At 29.6% G+C, this 23,433-nt stretch overlaps 2 pseudogenes; both read left to right on the top strand.

Annotated features, from left to right (window-relative positions):
* The first annotated feature begins 445 nt into the window (after positions 1-445).
* LOC149510704 (putative 2-oxoglutarate-dependent dioxygenase AOP1 pseudogene) lies at positions 446-19,026 on the top strand (annotated as a pseudogene).
* LOC149510703 (uncharacterized) lies at positions 18,543-23,039 on the top strand (annotated as a pseudogene).
* Positions 23,040-23,433: the final 394 nt, after the last annotated feature.

Raw genomic sequence — 23,433 nt, 5'->3', positions numbered from 1 at the left:
AGAACCATTTCCTTTTAACTCAGAAATTTTGTTTTGTTGTAACTAAGGTAGTCAGATATTAAATTTTGAATATTAAAATTCCAAAAGACAACATGACTGTTAATTAACTATAAGCTTACCGATAAGTGACATTATTGCTTGGAGCATATTTCGCATTGCAAGCTTTTATTCATTTTGATTTGAAATTCGTTTGACAATATCAATGAACCGTGCTTAAATGTAATTGTCATATATTTAATAAAATTCCGATTAAAAGATCTCATTTAATAGCAAAAACATCATCAAACATTATACAAAATTCCAATTAAAAATAACAATTATGGCGGACTTGTTTTCAATCATAGAAGCAAGTAGCCACCTGCAGTTGCTTTCAATGTAATTTTTTAATAGAAATCGCAATGTCAGTTTGATTCTTAATAGATCTCATAGATTTGTTTATAAAATAAAAAAAACGTCATCCAAGTGTAAATTCAAGTCTTTATAAACATAATACAACAAATTCTCATAAATTTAAGATATGAATTGAAATTGTCACATTAATGAAACACCCCAAAGATCGAACTGTTCCGTTATTGTTTACATTAGGAAGAAAACAGAGATGAGCTCGGAAACTGCAGTTAGGCTTTCCGGTGATAGATTTCTCAAAAAAAAAAAAAAAAAGACCTGAAGCCAGGCATCCCTGAGTGGAATTTGGTGAAAGCCCAAGTCCGGAGAGCACTCCAGGAGCACAGGTGTTTCGAGGCTTTGTTCGACAAAGTCCTGGACGTTCGGAAGGCAGTATTTGGAGACCTGGAAGAGCTATTTGACCTGCCTTTACAAACTAAAAAGCGCATTGTTTTCAAGAATCTGTTTATTGGCTATTATGGGTCTACGATACCACTGTATGAAAGCATGATCATTGATGATGCAAACATTGCTGAAAACTTTGAACAACGCTTGACTAGCATCTTGTGGCCTGAAGGAAACACACGATTCAGGTCCAGAAGAATAACTCTTTCATTTTACTTCCTGATTAAAATTCTTTTAACAAAATGTTATTTTTGGAAGACAACTTCCCAATTTTCTTGTTTTAGATTACTAGAAATTGAATTTTAATCACTGAAATTTTTTATTTTTATATTTAAAATTGTCAAAAATTAAATTTTAATCACTAAAATTAAAAATAAAATACTATATCAACTGACTATTGGGAAAACTTGCTAATTTTCACCCTTTCTTTTGACAGCAAAAGTATGCACTCATTCCATTTAAAATACTTAGTTTTTATGAATATAGTATATATAATTAACAGCTCTGCCTTTGGCAGCAAAAGTCTGCTATCTTTCTCAGAGCTAGCGTCAGGATTAGAGAAGACAATTAGAATCATGATTTTGGAGAGTTTTGGTGTGGAGAAATACATGGATGAGCACATGGATTCCGCCAATTATATTCTTTGGGTCATGAAATATGAAGGCCCCCAAACCAGCGAGGCAACTCTTGGGTCACGTGCTCACTCTGACCAGAACATGGTTACCCTGTTGTATCAAAATGAGGTTAATGGATTGGAGATTCACACCCAAGACGGCGACTGGATTAGTGTAAAACCTTCATCGGACACTTCCATAGTCATGATTGGAGAGTCTTTCAGCGTTAGTCACTTTAATATGAACATATCGTTTTTAGAAAGCACAAATGGAGGAGAAAATTACTGTTTTTAGTATAATGCGCGTATAGTTTAACTTTTTAACACACTTCAATCTCTAGTTAAATTATTGTGTTATATTAAGCCTTCTACTGGGATTGAAAGTTGTTTAAACTAAAGCTCCATTTGTTTCGCAATAAATAATTTTTTGAAAATAATTTTTGAAAAATATTTATATTTTTTGAATTGAAAATTTTTTGTTGTTGTTTGGATTAGTTAATAAAAAATATTTCTTTTTTGCTTAATTGTTTTCTAGAAAATCTATTTTTTTCAAATAATATTAATATAACTATTAAAATATTAAAAATTATTTATTATTAAAATGTATTGAAATTATTTATTATAAAAATTATTAATATTAAAAAACAATTATATTTTAATAATATTTAATATTAAAATATTATGTTAATATAAAAATACTTAAAATAAAACTATTTATTATTCTTTATATTATTTATTAATATAGTATAATATTATTTATTAATAATATTTATTAATATATTATATTAATAGTATATTATTTATTAATAATATATTATTTATTAATATATTATAATATTATTTATTAATATTATATTATTTGTTAATATTGTAAAAAATTGATTCCTAACCAGATTTGATTAAGTGTCATTCATTTAGTATTTTGGTTGTTTATTAAATAAAAGAGATTTGATTCATTGATCAAATTCGTACTTGGTAGTTTTCATTTGTTGTTAGAGGATTTTTAAGTGATTTGTTATTATTTTTTGGATATTATGGGATTTGTCAGATTTGATGCTTTAGCTATATATATATATATATATATATATTCTTGTACTCTAGAAAGTTTCTTAAGAATTCATAAATAAAATTCTTATGAATTTTTTCATGGTATCAGAGCATTCAGCATGAACTATCAAAGCCTATATATATATTTTTCTTTTTATCTTTCTAACTATGCCATGGCCAGTAGCACAAGTGTGTTCGAGCCCTCTATTTTGCCTATCATTGATCATAAATTCAATGAACAAAACTTCATCCAGTGGTCTCAATCAATGATGTTGTTTGTCTATGGAAAAGGTAAGAAAGATTATTTAATGGAAATGGCTATTTCACCCAGCAAGAATCACCCGAAGTATTGAACCTGAAGGTTGGAAAATTGCATGGTAGATGGTTGATCAATTCTATGACCAACGAGATTGGTGAAAATTTCATTTACTACAAAACTACCAAGAAAATTTAGGATGCTATGAAAGAAACCTACTCCAACGTAGACAATATGTCTACAATATTCGAGATCAAAAGCACTCCGCATGACTTATGACAAGGAGACTCCTCTATCATGAAATATTTTAATTCTATAACTTATTATTAGCAGCAATTAGATATCTTTAAAGAAATAGCATGGAAGTGCCCTGATGATAGCCAATAATATAGTAAAATAGTAGAGAAGGATCGAGTTTATAAGTTTTTACTTGATCTAAACAAGAGCCTTGATGATGTTCGTGGGAGAATTCTTAGCATCAAGCCATTACCCAGCATCTGAGAAGTTTTCTTTGAGGTCCGTCGAGAAGAGAGTAAAAGGAAAGTGATGTTAAGGACATCATACAATCCATAAGAGACAAAAAATTCAGCCTCTACTATATAAGGACCAAAATCCTACCAATATGGTAAAAATCGATAAAAGAAAGATAGCAGACCTTAGGTGTGACCACTATTAAAAAGCAAGACACACAAGGAAAAATTGTTCGCAAATCCATAGGAAACTTACTGACTACAAACCATATTTTACTAGAAATTAAGAGAGTTATGAAAATTCTGCTACCACTAAGACAACTCCAACACCTTCAAAATCAAGCCTGTTCAATAAAAAGCAATTGGAACTCTTTCAAAAAATTGTTCAATAATCTCTTAAGAACACTAAGTTAGTTGTAAGCATAGTATTTATTGCACAAAAAGATAACTCTCTCAATGCTATACTTGTGCTAAGTGAAAAATTAAGATCTTGAATTGTTAATTCAAGCGCATTAGACCACATGACTGGTGATGCATCGGTGTTCCATAAATATAACTTATGTTCTAAAAACCTGACCGTTTGAATAACAGATGGGTCACTTTCCTAGGTAGCTAGGACAAGTTTAATCATTATTTCAAAGACATAACACTTGACTTTGTTCTTCATATCTCTAATTTAAATTGCAACCTTCTCTCTATCAGTAAAATTACAAGATCTTAATTATGTTATTAAATTTCTTTTTAACATGTGTGAATTTTAGGGCTTGGATTCAAGGAAAAAGATTGGCAATGCTATGATGTGTGTTAAACCTATGTCTTTAGAGATGAAGAGTCTAAGAGACAATCATTGAAGTGTACTTGTTCGGTTTCATCTTCTAGTAAGAATAAGAAAAATACAATTATGTTACGGCACTATCATTTAGGACATCTAAATTTCTTGTACCTTAAAAAATTATTCCCTGATTTATTCAATAAAGATTTTGAGTTTTATCAATGTGAAATTTGTCAATTTTTCAAACACACTCACAATTCTTATCCAAGTCAACCATACTAATCAACTCATCCTTTCTCTATGATCTATAATGATGTTTGGGGATCATCGAGGGTTAATAATATTACAGGCTTTAAATGGTTTGTTACCTTCATTGATGATCACACAAGAGTTACATGGCTATTCCTCATATGGTTGTTCTTCATGAAAGAAAAGTTAAAGGTTAGTTCAATATTTCAAAATTTCAATAAGATGGTGCAAACTTAATTTTAATAAAAAATTCAGGTGCTTGAAATAGATAATGGGTGAGAATACTATCACTCAGTTCTTGGATCTTACTTGTTAGATCGAGAAATTATTCATTAGAGCTCATGTACTGAAACTCCTCAACAAAATAAAGCTGTTGAGCAAAAAAATAAACATTTAATAAAAGCTGTAAGATCTATTATGCTAGCCTTTCATGTCCCAAAACATTTCTAAGGAGAGGCAATCCTAACAACGGCCTTTCTTATCAATAGGATGCTTTCTCGAGTGCTAAAATTTCAAACCCATTGTCAAACACTTCTCAAAACCTACCCTTATATCTAACTCATTTCTTCCATACCAATCAAAATGTTTGGATGTACTACCTTTGTTTATCTACACCAACAACAATGCAATAAACTAGACACCAGATCATTCAGGTGTATATTTCTTGACTATTCACCAAACTAAAAGGCTACAGATGTTAATCACCAACTACCATAGAGTTTTACACTTTTATGGATGTCACATTTTTTTAGAATCAGTTATTCTATCATAAAGCCAATATTCAGGGGTAGAGTTTTAGGGAATATTAACTTTGGAAGATTGAATCATCATCTAATCCTTCATCCACTTATCTGTCAATTCAAATTCCTATTTAAAATAATTATTATTCTTTTTCTGAGTCAACTAGTCATCCTGAGTCTTCAAAATCTCCTGAAACCATGTAAGAGACAAAAGCTAAGGAAATGATTGTATACTTAAGAGACTGAAATCATAAAAAAAGATAGGGACTTGTACATCTCTAACACAGAACCAAGATTCTGAACTAAATCTAGGGACTTTTGAAATTCATACAGGTAACACAATTACTAAACCTATCTCTAATGATTTTCATAATGATCTTGATCAGTCCATTGCTATAAGAAAATGTGTAAAATCATGTACTTAGCACCCTATTAGTAACTTTGTTTCTTATAAAGGGTTGTTTTTTACTTATCGAGTATTGGTTACATCATTAACTAATGTTCATATACCGGATACCATTCATGAAATGCTTGAACAACCAAAGTGAAAGGCTATGGTATTGGAAGAAATGCAAGCACTAGAAAAGAATGGCACATAAAAAATTATTGATCTTTATAAAAAAAAAAGTCCAGTGGGATGTAAGTGGATTTTTACTATCAAACACAATACAGATGGAAGTGTGAACAGATTCAAAGCTTGTCTTATGGCTAAGAGGCTCTCTTAGTCTTACAAGATTGATTATGAAAAGATGTTTGCTATTGTAACAAAACTAAATTTTATCCATGTGTTGCTATCGCTTGCTGAAAACCTAGATTAGCTTCTTCACCAACTTGATATCAAAATACATTTTTGAATAGTGATCTAGTGGAAAAGGTTTACCTGATGATTTCTCCAGGGTTTGACAATCAGGACAACATTGACAAGGTGTGTAAGCTTCAAAAATCCTTATATGGCCTCAAACAATCTCCTTACGTCTGGTTTGATCATTTGACTAAGGCTGTTAAAAAAATGAGTTTTCACAATGCCAATCTGACCACACTATGTTTGTCAAACATTCACCAAATAGCAAGATTGCTATTATGATTATTTATGTTAACGATATTGTCCTCACAGGAGATTATGAAGAGGAAATAATTGGATTGAAGACTCTTTTAACTAAAGAGCTTGAAATAAAGGACTTGAGATAGCTTTGATAATTTTTGGGTATGAACGTAGCTTGATCAAGAAATGGTATTTTTGTTTCACAACAAAAATATGTATTTGATCTTTTTAAAGAGATAGGGATGCTCGGGTGTAAACAATGGATACTCCAATGGACCAAAATGTCAAGATAGGAATCAAAAATGGAAATCCTCTTATAGACCAAAATAGATACCAGAGACTTGTGGGAAAATTAATTTATTTAGTGCATAATAGACCTAACATTGGCTTTTTTGTAAGTATGGTGAGTAGATTTATGAACAATCCTATAAAGACACACATGGAGGCAATATATTGGATCCTTCAATACTTGAAAAAGAAATCCAGGCAAAGGGTTGCACTTAAAAAAAATACTAAATAGAGATGTGAAGATTTTCTCATATGTAGATTGGGCTAGTTTTGTGACAGACCAAACATCAACTACAAGGTATTATACATATGTGTGGGTAACTTGGTCTCCTAAAGGAGCAAGAAACAAGTAGTGGTAACTCGAATTAGTGCTAAAGCTGAATTTAGGGCTATGTCTCATGAAATTTGTGAAGAAATTTGGCTTAATAGAATGCCATAAGAATTAAAAAAGTTAGTTGAGAATTTAATGAAATTATTTTGTGATAATAAAGTAGCTATTAACATTGCCAATAACCCTATTCATCATGATTGAACAAAACATGTAGAGATTGATAGCCACTTCATCAAAGAGAAGATTGAAAAAGGTGTAGTCAAATTGGTCTACACTTCAACAGAACATCAGACAGTTGACATCCTCACCAAAGCTCTTTATAATGGCAATTTCGAGAATTTAAAGTCTAAGTTGGGTATAATTGATATCTACCACCCAACTTGAGGGAGAGTATAGAAAACCGATTCCTAACCAGATTTGATTAGGTGTCGTTCGTTTGGTATTTTGGTTGTTTCATAAATAAAATGGATTTGTTTCATTAATTAAATTTCTACTTGATAGTTTTCATTTATTGTTAAAGGATTTTAGGTAATTTGTTGTTATCTTTAGGATATCATGGGATTTGCCAAATTTGATATTTTAGCTATATATATACTTTTGTACTCTAAAAAGTTTATTAAGAATTCGTAAATAAAATTCTCATGAATTTCTTCAAATACAATATTATTTATGAATATATTATAATATTATTTATTAATATTTTTATTAATATATTATATTAATAGTATTTATTTATTAATATAATATTATTTATAAGTAAATTATGCATAAAAGTATTAATAAATAGTTATACTCATAAACATTTATTTTTTGAAAAATATCTTTTTTTTTCAAATTCGTAAGATAATTTTCAAAAAAATGGTCTCATTTTCCATTGACTAATAAGTTATTTTTTGTTGACCAGCTAGTTTTTTACCAAACAAACACTTGAAAATGCAAAAATTATTTTTTGAAAGTCATTTTTCATGAAACAAATGGAGTCACTACAAAAAATTTTTCATATACTGAAACTTGATTATACTGACTATCAAATTGCATTAGTATAAGAGATTTTTACTAATGGATTTTTAATATCGTCATAATATACTATACCTTTACCATCACTTTATATGACCGTCGGTATAAATAAACTTTTTCTGATAGTATATAACTATTCGTCAATATAAGTATACTAGATACTGACATTTATCTATACTAAAGGTCAAATTATGTAACTAAAAAGTATTTATACTAACGAATTTTTGTTACTGTCAGTATAGACAAAGTGCCTATATCAACAATTTGTAAATTCGTCGTTATAGGTAAACTTTTTTTGACAGCATATAAATATCTATTAGTATAAATATGTTATATACTGATGGTTATAATAACCGTCAGTATAAGCTAAAAAAATATTTATTCCTAATTTTAAAAAATATTAATTCATAATATTTTCCTCTAATAAAAATTTTCAAAAGCTATAATTATTAATAAATAAAATTTGTAACTTAATTAATTTTAAATGATAATAAGTTTTAAATAAAATTTGTAAGTGTTATATTAATTAATAAATTTATAATTAAAAATTAGACTAAAAATTTTTTAAATTTAAATATTATATTAATTTGGTTTCAATTAATATTTCAGTTTTAATATGGTTTCATAAAATTTTAAAATCATTCTAGATCGAAAGTCAAATTATAAATAATCTACATATATAGTTGTATTTATATTCATATAAATATTTTTCTATATTATTTGTAAAAGTTTTTTTATAAAATAATATTTATTATTTACTGTATTAGCAATTTGGGACTCCAAAATTTAAGAAAAGGGAATGAATTTTAAAAATAATCACAAGGCGTTTGACAAAAAAAAAGTCTTTAATTTTTTGTAAGGGAATATTCAATGTGTTTTTTAGGCAAAAATGCCTTGAATATTCCCAAAAAAAAAGTAAGAATTATTGAAGGCATTTTTGATAGAAAACACCTTGAATAATCTCCTTTAAATGAATAATTCATTGATTATTAAAGACGTTTTTAGTCAAAAACACCTTCAATAACCCTATTTAATATTTTGTAAGGGATTATTCAAGATATTTTTTTGGCTAAAAATGCCTTCAATAATCCCATTATAAAAATTAAAAGGGATTATTCAAGGTATTTTTGGTCATAAACGCCTTGACTAACCCCATTCAATTTTTTCTATGGGATTATTCAAGGCATTTTCTCAAAAAAAAAAAAACACTATCAATAATCCAAAAAAAATGGGAGGGGATTATTGAAGGCATTTTTGGCCAAAAACATCTTCAATAATCCACTCATAAAAATTTAAGGGGATTATTCAAGTCATTTTTGGCTAGAAAAACCTTCAATTTAAGCCATTTGACTTGACTAAAAAATAGGGAAATAGCCATTACCATTTTGAAAAGCATGTTTGGAAATGAATGCAAGTTAGATGTAGGTTTATGCCCTGAAAACATTTGCTTTATATATATGTTACTACGAATTACATTTTGTAATTTATATTATGAATATTGTAGTATTTCAATAAATTGATCACACATCTGAATTTATAATTGATAATGTTGCCATATAAATATACCTTTTTCAAATAATCATACTCAATATATGTGTATTCATATAAGCTGCCAATTGATATAAAACAAATATATACCAATAATATTAAACCAACACACCAATCTAAAAACTTAAATTATCCATTCAACATTGCATGTTAAAAACATCCCATATAAAATGAAATGCAACTATTTACACCCAACCAACAATTTCCAACCTTAAGGTGCAGCGAATGATAATACATATTTAGCCCACTATTTATGAACTTCTTCAAGTTCTTTTCTTGTGAAGCTTCCTTTACTCTCTCACTATAAAAAAAATCAAAAGTAAATGTAAGTAAATGAGAACATAATTTAGCTTTTTTTTTAAAGATATTACGATTGTATGAAATTAATACTAACCTTAAATGATGTAGTCATAAAATGATATAAAACCATCTCCTTCATAAAACAAAGGACATAATATTCACATTCAATATATCTTGGTTAATGAGGTACCTGAAAAATAAATTTAATGGGTTTAAGAAACATTTATCTAAACAAACTCCGCATAAAAGAATAATCTACATTGACCAGTAGTGACACCCGATTTATCTTTTCTTTTTATCAATTACAGATATTCTCCTAAATTGAACAAAAAAAAGTACTTAATAAAAATAAAAGTAATTATGAAGAAACACAAGATAATATAATAACATGTAATACCTTTTTATAAAATTCTGAATATCAGGGCTAGACTTCATCGTTGGTTAAGCAAAATTAAATAAGTATGACATTAAGGAATGGTATCAATCACAATAAGCTATCAATGATGACTGCAAAATAATAAGAATGATATACTCATATTAGGCATCATTTTAGATTCTGTAAGGTTGAAATAATTATTTGCATGAAAATAACTTACGCAGCATTATATGGGATCAAAAAATAATCAACCTATTTTTGCAAGCATTGACCCATATGACGACCACGAAAAATGACAATGCCACTCTGCTCACTAATGAAATTCAGATCAATGAATCTAAATCTATAGATCATTTGTTTTGCCTTGATCTCTTTATATAGGAAGCTACACGATAACAATCAATAATACTAGTTAGTAACACACCATAACATAGATTAATACATATTGACTTTGCATATTTAAATTTATAAGCTAACCTCATACAGATAACAATATCAGTAGTTGATATTTCATCTAGGATACAAAATGCCTTAATCTCAAGCTCCGCAATGTAAGAAACTGATGTATGATCAAATAACCCATCCTCGGACTCAACAGTAATGTAGTTTCCTCCAAATAAATATCAAGTGCATAATTAGATAACACATCAATGGAAGCTTGAACAAAGGTCATCTTTTGAGTCCCAACATCTTGCTACAATATATAATGAAATATAAATGTTAAAACCAAATCAATAAATATAATAAACAAATAAAAATTAAATGAATAAATAAAATCATACTTCATGGCTAGTACCAGAGGTCGGGTTTTTTGCCTGACTTGCAGTGGAAGCTTATCCTAGATGGGTGATGCTATCCGACTAGCCTATAGGCATGCTAGGCTACATTGCTACCAACATTGCCTCTAAAGCTGTGAGTTGTTACTATTGATCATTCAGGCATTCCTTTTGGTTATCAAGTCTTTACTATTGTTGTTTAATGATTGCTTCATATTGTTCATTCATCATTTGAGGGGTTTTGAGTTGATTACTAAAACACTTTGATGGTAACACAAATCTACCAACCCCACGAACTCAACCATGTCTTTATTTCACTCCTAATGCTAAAGACAAGGGATCTTCGTTATAGTGGGTTGCCAGTTCATGAGATTTAATTTTAGTAGCAAAATCATCCTAAAAGATAATAATACGATGGGCCATAATAACAAATCTATACAAGTATAGAGTCATGCATACAAGCACAAAGCCAATCATACGTGATATAATGAACAATTATACATATAATCTCTTTAGCCATTTTTTTGGTTGCTTCATCTACAAATGATCCATCCTTTCGCATATGTCCTTTTTTCCACACATTTTATTTACAAACTTTACTGCCAAAGCTAAATGATTCCTAATAAATTAACGTTATATAAGAATTAGAATCTATTAAACGAATGTTCAGAAATATTCATTTATGAGTATAAAATAAGTGTGTGAATACTTACAAGCTCATACTTGACATTTGCATAACCGTTTCTTGATGTATGATGGTGATATACTTATTTGGCCCAAATGTTCTTTTGTTGTTCTTTGATTTTCTAGAAAAAAAAAAAGAAATTACATAAATCACATATTAAGATATCAAATATATTCCATAAAATCTTATAAACAATTTTTTGTAATGGGTATGTGTACCGAGAATTATTCTGATAGTCAATCTTGAACAAAATTCGTCCAATCTTAATAACTTATAACATTTATATATGACGAAGGTGGAACAGCCAAGACATCACCATGATCAACGAACGGTAAAATATATTAGGTATTCAATTTGTTTTTAAAGTCTCTAAATGCTTTCCCAATCGATTGCAACATAAGCTTTTTACACTCAATTGGGATGTCGAATAGTTCATAATAAACTTAACACAATTAGTATGAAAACATTGAATTTTAATTAAATAATTATTTAACAAATTTTATGAAATAGTTGAATAAACATACCACAACCGACTCCATATATGATCCCTTAGATCATTAGGGATACATCTTCAATTATGGTATGTAATAAAAATGCTACTACGGATGATCGCTCTAATATGACTAGCCAACTTGGCAGCTCTATCAAACATAGACTGTCCATTTTGATTGAAGTCAATATGAATTTTTGTGTCAGTCACTTGAATTTGTTTAGTTTGTTCCCTTGCATTTTTTTTTCAACTATAGGTGTGTCATCTTCATGTTTAGTAGCATGAGAAGTATGTTGTTCGGATTCCATAATACTTGCAATTTTGATCATAATTATATGAAATAAACCAAACTGTCTCTCTAAATTTCACACAATACGTAATAATCATACTACAGTTACTACACCAATATACGTAAAACATCCTCAAACCAATAATATTTTATGAATACAAGTCATACTGTGATTCTTACCTTAAATAAAAGTTCCATGCAAAATAAATGATGAGTAAAAAACATACACGCGATTTCCATAATACCGTTCAGCAAACCAAAATATTTAAACCAAACTATAAAGAAACACTATACATGCAATGAAGGAAAATTAAACGACTAAGGTGACGATGGAATCAATGAAAAATATATATAGTAAAGAACGAAAAAATACCTATATCAAAGAATATAAATAATACAAAAAACAAATAAAATAAAGATATATCGATAAAAAAAAAAGTATGACGGTGTTCAGTTGTTGAAGATTGACGGTGACAAGAGACATAAAGAAACCAAAAGGTAAACTAAATGGGTTTTGAGGTTTAGTTTGACTGTAATACAACTTTTAATCATTCTCTATAATAACAGTTTGGGATTCCAAAGTTCAAGATAGGGGAATGAATTTTAAAAATGATTAGTAAAGGTGCTTTACCAAAAAAATGCCTTCAATTTTTTGTAAGGGAATATTCAAGGCATTTTCTGGACAAAAATGCCTTGAATAATCCCAATAAAAAAATCATAAATTATTTAAGGCATTTTTGGCAGAAAATGCCTCGAATAAGCCTCTCTAAAATTTGAAGGAGATTATTGAAGGTATTTTTGACCAAAAATAATTTCAATAATTCAAGAATTATGAAAGGTGTTTATGGTCAGAAATGCTTTCAATAACCCCATTCAATATTTTGTTAAAAATTATTCAAGATGTTTTTTGGGCCAAAACGCCTTCAATAATCTCCTTATAAATGCCTAAAGGAAATTATTCAAGGTGTTTTATTATAAAAATGCCTTGAATGATCACAAAAAAAAAATGAGAAAGGATTATTAAAAGCATTTTTGGCAGAAAACGCCTCGAATAATCAGTTTCAAAAAATTAAGGGATTATTAAAGGTGTTTTTGGCAAAAAATACCTTCAATAATTCAGGATTTATTCAAGTCATTTTTTGTCAGAAACGCCTTCAATAATGTAATTCAATATTTTGTTAGGGATTATTCAAGGTATTTTTTGGGTAAAAACGCCTTCAATAATCTTCTCATAAATGCTTGAAGGGGATTATTCAAGGTGTTTTATCAAAAAAATGGCTTGAATGATCCAAAAAAAAAAAGAGGATTATTGAAGGCATTTTTATCAAAAATGCTTCAAATAATCTCTTCAAAAAAATTGGAGGGGATTATTAAAGGCATTTTTGGCCAAATACATCTTCAATAATCCAGGATTTATTCAAGGCATTTTTGGCTAGAAACGCCTTCAATAATCCCATTCAATATTTTGATAGAGATTATTTAAGGTATTTTCTAAGAAAAAATACCTTCAATAATCTCCTCATAAATGCCTAAAGGGGATTATTTAAAGCCTTTTTTGTCATAAATGCCTTGACTAACCCCAAGGGATTATTCAAGTCGTTTTATCACAAAAACACCTTAATTATCCCAAAAAAAGGGAGGGAATTTTCGAAGGCATTTTTGGTAGAAATTACCTTAAATAATCTCCTTTAAAAATTGGAGGAGATTATTAAAGGCATTTTTGGCCAAAAATACCTTCAATAACCTCATTTAATATTTTCTTAGGGATTATTCAAGGTGTTTTCTAGCAAAAATACCTTTAATAATCTCTTTATAAATGCTTGAAATGGATTATTCAAGGCATATTATAAAACATTTAAAATATTTAAAGTTTTTATAAAAAGAACAAACTGAGGTTTATGAAATCAAATTTTAGGTTTGGAAATCAATTATACATAGGGAAAGATTAGCACCCCCACAGTGTCCACTGAAGATAATACCAATTGATTGTATGCTATCTTTGAATTTTGGTAAGAATGATATTATTATAGTGTTTAGAAATTAATTCCCTTTCTAATTCCAAAAACTTGAATTTTCTTTTATCTTTTTGAAAGCAAATCAATCTTTTGAAAACAAAATATTTTATTTTTGGATTGAAGTGAAAATGCTTTAAATAGTAAGATATTTTTTTCACTCTCATATATTTAGGTAGAGCTTCAAAAATATTTCTAATTTAAAGGTTTTTAATTGCCCCACAAAGACCAAGATAACACCTCATGTAAATAATAACCATTGAGAGTCATCTTAAAGTTAGGCTAGATATTGATGGCTATGTTTAATTGAAATGTTATCTTATTTAAAAATATAATTTTTTGAAAACATATGCATGGTGTGCATGAATATAATAAAAATGAACAAATGAATGAATGATATAATATGAATGCATGATGATTTAAGTATGTACAACAAAATACAAATGAAAATGTAAATGAATACATGGGGTCAAGGGTTAATTTAAGGTTTCGGGTAACTTTTAAGGTTTAGGTTTTTAGGGCTTAGGGTTTAGATTTTAGAGTTTAAAGCTTAGGTTTTAGAGTTTAAGGTTTGGGGTTTAGGATTTAGGGTTTCATGGAATTATACATATGACATAAACAAATCATAACAATGTCAATAATAAAAATGTAAATATGCATGCATGACAAATACATGACAAGAGAACAAACTAATTATAAACCTATGCATTTACAAAACTAAATTACAAACAAGATATGTATGTGAAAACAAGTTAAAAAATTATCAAACATAAAAAATTTTTCAAAATTTGAAAGGATGTGCCACAATTGTTCTTCATTAAAAGTTAACCAAACAAACATCAAAACATCACCGAACAACTTACTAAACTACATTTTTTTTCATTGAAAATTAAACCAAATATATAATAAACTTGACAAGCATAGCAAAACACAAGTCATTATGCATAAATCAAACAACATTTAGCCAAAAGTGAAGAAAGAGGATTCGACCAAGCATGGGGATGACTTGATCGAATGCCTCCATGGCCATTCCATAATCATACAATCATTCATCAAGCTAAATCATACTTCTCTTACTTACCAAATCATCAAATAATGGTATAGATCATAAGAAGAATTTGACCAAACATGAAGTAAACTAGAAAAAAAAAGTGCAAACAAGCCATGAACAACTAGAACATGAACCAAACACCAATATATATCATTATATAATCAAAATTCACATAAAACACAAATAAACTCATCATTTAAACTTCATAAACAATCTTTGGAAGTAAGACAAACAACAAAAAAAGCCAAAAAAAGGTTTAGCCATGGTGAAAGGTAGGTTAGTCGAACCTTCAGATAGTGTTAATGGTGGTCTTAAGTTTTTGTTGCTTGGTTTTCTAACTTCAATCCAAGCTATAAACTAGTTGAATGAAGTTTGATTCAAGTTTTGAGTAAAAAAAAAAATTAACTACAAACTTTCAAGAAACTAAAGAAAATGGAAAAATCAGTATGAAAATATTATGTAAAATGTGATGAGAATGCCAAAAATGCAAGATAAAAACTAAAGAGATTATACCTTCAAGTTAGCAAAAAAATTTTTTTTTCTTTTTTCACTCTTTTTTTATCTTTTTTTTTTTCGACTACAGTCCAACCTTTTTTTTGCAAAAACAATCTATCTCTTCCCTAAAAAGAATATAAAAATATCCTCCACAATTGAGTTTTAGCCCTTGGATTGAAATTCCATCCAATGACCCATATTTCTCCCTTGTTTTCTTTGCAATAAGCCATTTTTTATCGTTAGATTAAGCTCCCCAAGGTGATCTTATGATCTAGAATGAACACTACCAAAGATTAGATTTTTAATGTCATTAGGATCAAATGAAAAGACCATTTTACCACTTATTATAAAGTTTTTGGTTTTTGGGTCTTTTTCTTAGAAACATTATTTCCTTGTTCATTGCAATTTTAAAGCACCACAAATCATAAAATAATATAGAATTAAGATCCAAAAATTTTCATGAAAATCCAACATTGAAAAGGTCAAATTACGAAATTACCTTTTTAACTTATGAAATTACCCTCAAGGGGTATTTTGGCAATTTCAGACCTCTCGAGGTACTGCCAAGGTTTTCAATGCATCAAAAATTATTAAATATTATAAAAACATTTTTGAAATGTTCTGCAAAAAATCGATCTCAAGAAAGTCAAATTACAAAATTACCTTTAAGGAGTAGTTTGGTAATTTCACATCCTCTAAAGTACAATCACAGTTTTAAAATTTCCAAAATCATCAAATAATATCAAATCAGGATCTAGAGTTTTTCAAAAAATTCTGACCTTGAAAAGTAATCTGAGTTTTTAATAAATAAAAAATTATTAAAAAATATTCAAGTATGATCTAAAAGTTTTCACCAAAATCTAATTTCGAAAATGTCAAATTACAAAAATATCTATATAGGCATTTAGGTAATTTTACACTTTTCAAAGTGCGATCAAACTTTTTAATATCTTAAAAATCACACATTTCAATTGAAAACCTTATTGATCCCAATTTGGTTGCGAATTGTGAAAGTTGACCCGATTTTCATCCATTTGAACTATTTTTTATCAAGTTTGACTTTTTTGACCATATTTGAACTTGGGCATTTGAGTCAAATTGGTCCAAATTTTGATTTTTAAAACTTATCAAAATAGAAGAAATATTGGATTTGTACTAGGTTGAATTTTAAAAGCTTCACAATTGACCAAATTTTACCCAGATAAAATTAAGTGTCTATACATTCCATTTTACATGACCAAAAGCATTTTTTTTCTTTATTCTCTTATATTTTCTCACATATTTTAGGACAACTTTCCTTTGTCCATTTAGAACATCTAGCCTTGTTATGTGCAATCCTTTGAATGACATAATGCCTAATTTTTTCAAGCATAGAAATAATGCTTGTATGATGGCAGCATTAAATGCCTCTACTATGCTATTGTCAATTACATCACACAATGATCTGGTATTAAGAAAGCTTTAGACTTATACTTGGGATTTACTTTCAACAAATCAATAAGAGCTGTCCTTTTAAATTCTCCAAGCTCCTTGACTCTTTTCCTAATGTCAACCTCTGTTCTGGCTTTGGAACACATCTAGAATTGCGTTTCTAAGTCACTGTCTCTATTATTACGTTTCTTCCAATTAATAAGTAATGTCTAGCACAATATCTATATTCAATTTTTAGTAACAAAGTTTCAATAGAATGAATTAAATGATGTAATTTAAAAATCCAAAAAACAAAAAATAAATCAATAATAATTTATTTTAAATATATTAATAATGAATATAAATGTTACAAAAAAAAATTTTATCTTTTGCATATCACTCATCATAGTAGATTTAACACCATTTTTCAAATGAAGGTTTGGTACATCCTTTTCAATGAACCATGCCTATCTTTCAAATGAAGATTAGATACAACCTTTTAAAATTTTGTTTATAATTTTTAATTTTAAAAAAAGTAAATTTATTTGTAAGTTGATTATAGCAATGCAAATTCTTATATATTGTGTTAAATATGGACTTTTCTCAAAATTTAAGTTGTTTTACAATTTATCCTTATATGTCATTCTTTCTCCAATTATCTATTCATGAATTTCTCAAAATTTATTTGGAAGTGAGAGTTTTTATGTGTAATTCTTCCTAATTTTCTAAATTGGTAGAAGAAACATAAAAATTCCTGCTTTTAAAAATTTTGAAAATTTATTTTTGTTTTTATTTTTTGAAAACAGAAAACATTATCAAATACCAAACATGTTTTTGTCGTTATTTTTTTTAATAAAAATTAAAAAAAAAGAAAATAAAAATAGTGTTAAACGATATGTAGCTTTCTTATTTGTTGCTCTATAATCATCTATAAAGCAAATTTTTATTTTTAATTTTATTTGCATAAATGACAGGTTTTGGACAAATTGTTTGTCGTATAATCCTTAAATTTTTTATGATATTAAATCATTAATTAAGTTAGTAAAAGGATACTAAATTCAAAATAATATATTAGAAGGATATTTATAAGGTTCAACACATATTTTGTCCAATTTCTCAAGCAACTTTTAGAAAATAAAAATTTAACCACTTTTTACAAAATAATAATTAATTGAAAAATTGAAGTCTAGTTTTCTGAAAATTTAAAATCTAAAATTTCAAATCAATATCTAGAAAGAATTGGGACAATAAAAATTTGATAGATGATCAAAAAAATTCTTATAAAGAAAATTTTTTTATAGGAAGAATTTTTTTAATTATTAATCACTCAAATAAATTTATTTTTAATCAATGAAGCTTTGATTTAATAGCAAAGAGGAGCTTCTAAAATTTTGAAATCGCAAATTATAATTTTACTATATGTGAATTTAATTTAATTTTTATTAAATTTATCTAATTATATTTTAAATTATTGACTGATTATTTAAATAAATGTAATTCTTGATCATACTAGTTATTGATTTTTTTTTCCCTATCTATAGACAATATATTGTTTTTGAAATATCTATTCAGTTAATTATTAAGTACACACGCCAGCATAACTTTGGTTAAAATTAATAGAAAGTAAAAAATTAAAATTAAAATTTAAAAAAAAAAATGGAGGGACAAACAAACGGACATTGACCTGTTAACGCTACAACACTTACGAAGTCTTTCACTTTAAGCATTCTCCATGATCCAAACTTTCACTGACTGAAGTTCCCAGAAACTTTGCAAGAACTTAAACCGGCACAACCAAAAATTTCAGGTTTGTCTTTCTTGTACTCAATTGAGTCATTGAATTTGGAAAAGCACCCACCAAGCAATAAGCTTGAATCTGATTCTAATGGTCGTGCTGCAGTCTTTATATGGCAATGTAGCAAAGCTGCAGTCTTTGTAATTTTTGTTTTGTGTTATGAGAAATTGGGTGTTGATTTTTAGTGGTATCTTCTAGGAAGTGGGTAGCTAAGAAATATTGAAAAAAGTGATTGAATATTGAAAATTTGGAAGCATGAGGAGTGTTTGTCTAGCTGTTGTTTGTATAATGTATGAGATGTTTATCATAGGGTTAACAAATTATGTCTCAGAAGTGGAGTTTGAGTTCAAAAAAGGATATTCTGTGGAAGTGGATTTCAAGTATGAAAGAATTGATGAGGTAAAGAAACATTGTAAACCAGTTTATAATCTGCTTCTAAATTTAAAGCTGAAGATAATAGGATAGCTGATATAAAAGAAGAGCTGAATTTTGGGTGTGGGGATTGGCGGCAGGATGTAGGTGATGCTCCCATTATGCCGTTTGATGATAGAAATATGCCTAAGAATTTATCACAGGCTCCTTCGATTATAGCTTCTTTCTGGATCACGGATGTTGATCTCGACTATCGGACTAACAAGTCTGTAAGTGTCAGTGGCATTTCGATGTTGGGGTTAACACTAGATACTTCATTTGCAGAGAGGCCGTATGAGGGAAGTCCTCGATTTCAGATATGGTCTAGTCATACACAGCTTGCAATTTCATTTGAAGGGATTTACACTGAAACCAAACAGAATGGTGGGGAAAGAGTGATGTGTTTGTTGGGGAATGCAATGTTGCCATCTAGGGCGTCTGACTCAAAGAATCCACGGGATTGGTTGAAAGGCTCTGATCTAAATTACAACCAAGCACCTCTTTTGCAAGATGATCGGATATTTCTTGTTCTTCATTACCCATTGACACATTCATTGACTAATAGGGTGATACGAGGGGAGTTGAAAAGTTTAAATCCAAAATCAAATGAGAAGTACTTTGATCAAGTTAACATTTTGGCCCAGATGCTCAGGTCAACAAAATATGAGTTTGGCTCTGAGAAGATTGTATCCAAGGCATGTAATCCTTATCCATATTGAGAAAACTTGATGAATGCTGGCATCAATGTCACAAAGGCAATAGCTTCTGTGCAATTCTTGAGCAAGTTACTAATAGTGGAACTTCCACCGTTGTGCCAAACTGGAAATGCAATGGCACGGATGACTACTGTAGTAAGTTGGGTCCTTTTGTGAAAGATAAAGAGATTAAAACCACAAATGGAAGCTTCAATACGTTACATGCAGGATGTGAGGTGCAAACCAACTAATGGGCATCAAAATGCTAGTATGGCCAGAGTTGCTGCAGTTTTTCAGGCTGCTCCTGCATCAGAGGATCAGTATAGAATGAGACGGAGCTCCGGGCTTAGCAACATGACTCTAGCTACTGAAGGAATATGGAATTCTTCTAGTGGGCAGCTTTGCATGGTTGGTTGTCTTGGCATAGTAGATGTAGAAGGGAGTAGCTGTAACTCTCGTATCTTTTTGTATATTCCTCTCTCATTCTCCATAAAGCAACGAAGCATAATTGGTGGGAGCATTTCAAGTATTGATGAAAGTAATAAGGTGTACTTCCCTTTATCATTTGAAAGGTTAGTGAGGCCCTCAAAGTTGTGGAATTACTTCAGAGCACCACATCCCTATTATAGTTACTCAAACTCCAATCAGCTGGTGTAATCCTAGAAAAAAATGACCCGTTCAGTTTTGGAACTCTAGTCAAGAAATCCTTGCTGCAGTTTCCTAAACTGGAAGACACAGATGACTTTCTATCCAACCTTTCTATCCTTGCAGAAGATCTGACCCTTCAAATCTCTGCAGTTCCTGATCAGTTTCCAAATTCTCATCCCCCAAGAGTAGATATTCAGATGGATATTTTTACACTTGGTCCATTGCTTGGGCGCTATTGGCACTCAAGAAATCCAACCACCAGAGAAGAAGACACACCTTATCACATTAAAGCTAAGCACACTGAAAAACAGCTCCTTTTGAATGTATCAGCTCAACTAACAACTATCAGAAAAGATGATAGCAATTTTTCTGTTCTTTTTCCAGAGGGTCTTTATGATCCACATTTTGGACGGATGGATCTTGTTGGCTGCAGGGATGTCCCGGCCTCGTGGAAGATCTTAGTTCAGACCATGGATCTTGAATCCGGGTTGGATTGCTTGACAGAAGTCATAGTGTCATACTCGTACCCTCCCACTACAGCTCTGTGGCTGGTCAATCCAACTCTGAGAATTTCAATAGCCGGCCAGAGAAATGAAGATGACCCACTATATTTTGGAATGAATAAGCTTCAAACTCTTCCAATTATGTACAGAAAGCAGAGGGAAGAGATTCTCTCTCGCCGGGTGTTGATGGAATCCGCTGTATTTTGACTCTTTCATTAGCAATTGCTTGCATTTCAAGTCAACTGTTTTACCTCAAGCAGAATGCTGATTCATCTCCTTTTATTTCCCTTGTCATGCTGGGTGTCCAAGCCATTGGGTATGGTCTTCCTCTTATTACTGGTGCCGAAGCTCTCTTCAAGTGAGAGGCTTCTGATTCTTATGAAATGCGATCTTATGATCTTGAGAAAAGTCAGTGGTTGAATTTAATTGATTACATGGTAAAGCTTCTTGTTCTAATGATGTTTCTTCTCACTCTTAGGCTTTTTCAGAAGGTGTGGAAATCTCAGATCAGATTACTTTCATGAACCCAACCTGAATCACATCGTGTCCCAAGTGACAAGCGGGTACTTATTGCAACCCTTACCATGCATGTCATTGGATACATAGTTGTTCTGATCATTCATTCTGTGAAAACTAGTCAGATACCACTTCGAACAGATAGGTTTATAGATTCAAGGGGTCACTCCCAATTGCTACGGGAATGGGAAATTGAACTAGAATATTGGCCTTGTTCAGGATTTCTTCTTGCTCCCTCAAATCATTGGTAATTTTATCTGGCAAATCGATTGTAAATCTCTTAGGAAACTATATTTTTGGGATTACGGTTGTCAGACTTCTCCCTCGTCTCTATGACTATATAAGAGCTCCAGTTTCCAACCCTTACTTCGCAGATTAGTATGAGTTTGTGAATCCAACTTTGGGCTTCTACTCTAATTTTGGGGATGTTGCCATTCTCATCACTGCAGTTTTCCTTGCAGCTGCCGTCTATTGTCAGCAAAGGTGGAATTATGAGCAACTTAGCCAGATTCTTGCCTTCAGACAGTGTAGGCTTCTTTCTGCAGGATCAAGAGTTTATGAGAGGTTGCCTTCCAAGTCATTTGAAGCTAAGCTTGCTTCTGATGTTAATGGGAACACCTCACATAAGCTAGAGCACGATGATGAAGAATAATTTAATGCCTCCTCAGTATTACTGACAGAAGAGTTGTTGTAAAACATATGGGAAAGTAGGTGATATTTTCATGTTTGTTTTCCAAGTAGAACATTTTGGCTTCTAAAACTGCAATTAAAAGCTTTATCTTGTCCTGCATGCTTTGACAGTTTCCCATCAATAGAAAACAATTAAAAACAATTATCTGAACTTCATGCTGGTTTTATCTTAGTCTAAAAGCACCATTCTTGCTGGTTAAATTTTCCATGGCTAAAGGCTGCTCTGCTACTCTTCTAAGGGTGTGTTGCCGAAAGAAAATAAAATCATTAGATCATGTTTTACATAGAACTTTCGAGTCTTCTTATGTTACTTGCTAGCATAAAAGGATAGTATTTCTGCCTCTGCATTTGTACTTTTCCAACACATGCTATTATTGAAACTTCATTTTATTTCGAAAATTTTTTTTAAAATTAAATTTTATCCGAAAAGTTTTTTGAAATTGAAAACGAACTTCAACCGCAAATTGAACTGGATTGGGAAGTTTCGGACCCAATTGAAAAAAATTTATTCCTACCTTAATTTTTGGTTTAATTTTACCCTTTAATTTTACTAAATAAAAAACAGAAAAGGGAAAGTTTCAATAAAATTTGGTGAAGATGATTTTAAAGGGGCATTTGGTTCAAAACAATCCATGCATTTTTTCTTAGAATCTTATTGTTTGGTATTTGATTTCAATATGTAATTTAAGAAAATCTCATGTTGAGGAAAAGTAATAAATTTTCAATAGTATCAAAGTTTTGGAATAAAAAATCCACCTCTTCCTGTGATATTATAGAATTATGGGAAAAAAATTATGTTATTTTTAAACTTGACCTAAATAAAAAATTATAAAATAGTCGTTACTATTTTAAAAAACATGTTTGAAAGCAACTGCAAATCAATTGTAGATTTTTACTACTAAAATTTTTTTTTTATATTACAATTAATGACGTTTTCACATAAAAAATGCCTTAAATAATTTTGTTTAATTTTTTTAAAAGATCATTTAAGTCATTTTCTGATAAAAATGCCTTAAATAATTCTGTTCATTTTTTTATTATTATTTAAGGTGTTTTCTGGCTAAAAACACATTAAATAATACCCTATATAAATATCTTAAATAATCTCCTAAAAAAATTGATCAATATT

The sequence above is a fragment of the Durio zibethinus genome, chromosome 28 (assembly GCF_047325235.1).
Source record: "Durio zibethinus cultivar Kanyao isolate XHJ-2024 chromosome 28, ASM4732523v1, whole genome shotgun sequence".
Taxonomy (NCBI): domain Eukaryota; kingdom Viridiplantae; phylum Streptophyta; class Magnoliopsida; order Malvales; family Malvaceae; genus Durio; species Durio zibethinus.
Note: the sequence above shows the minus strand (reverse complement) of the source record. Positions and strands in the feature narration are given on the sequence as shown.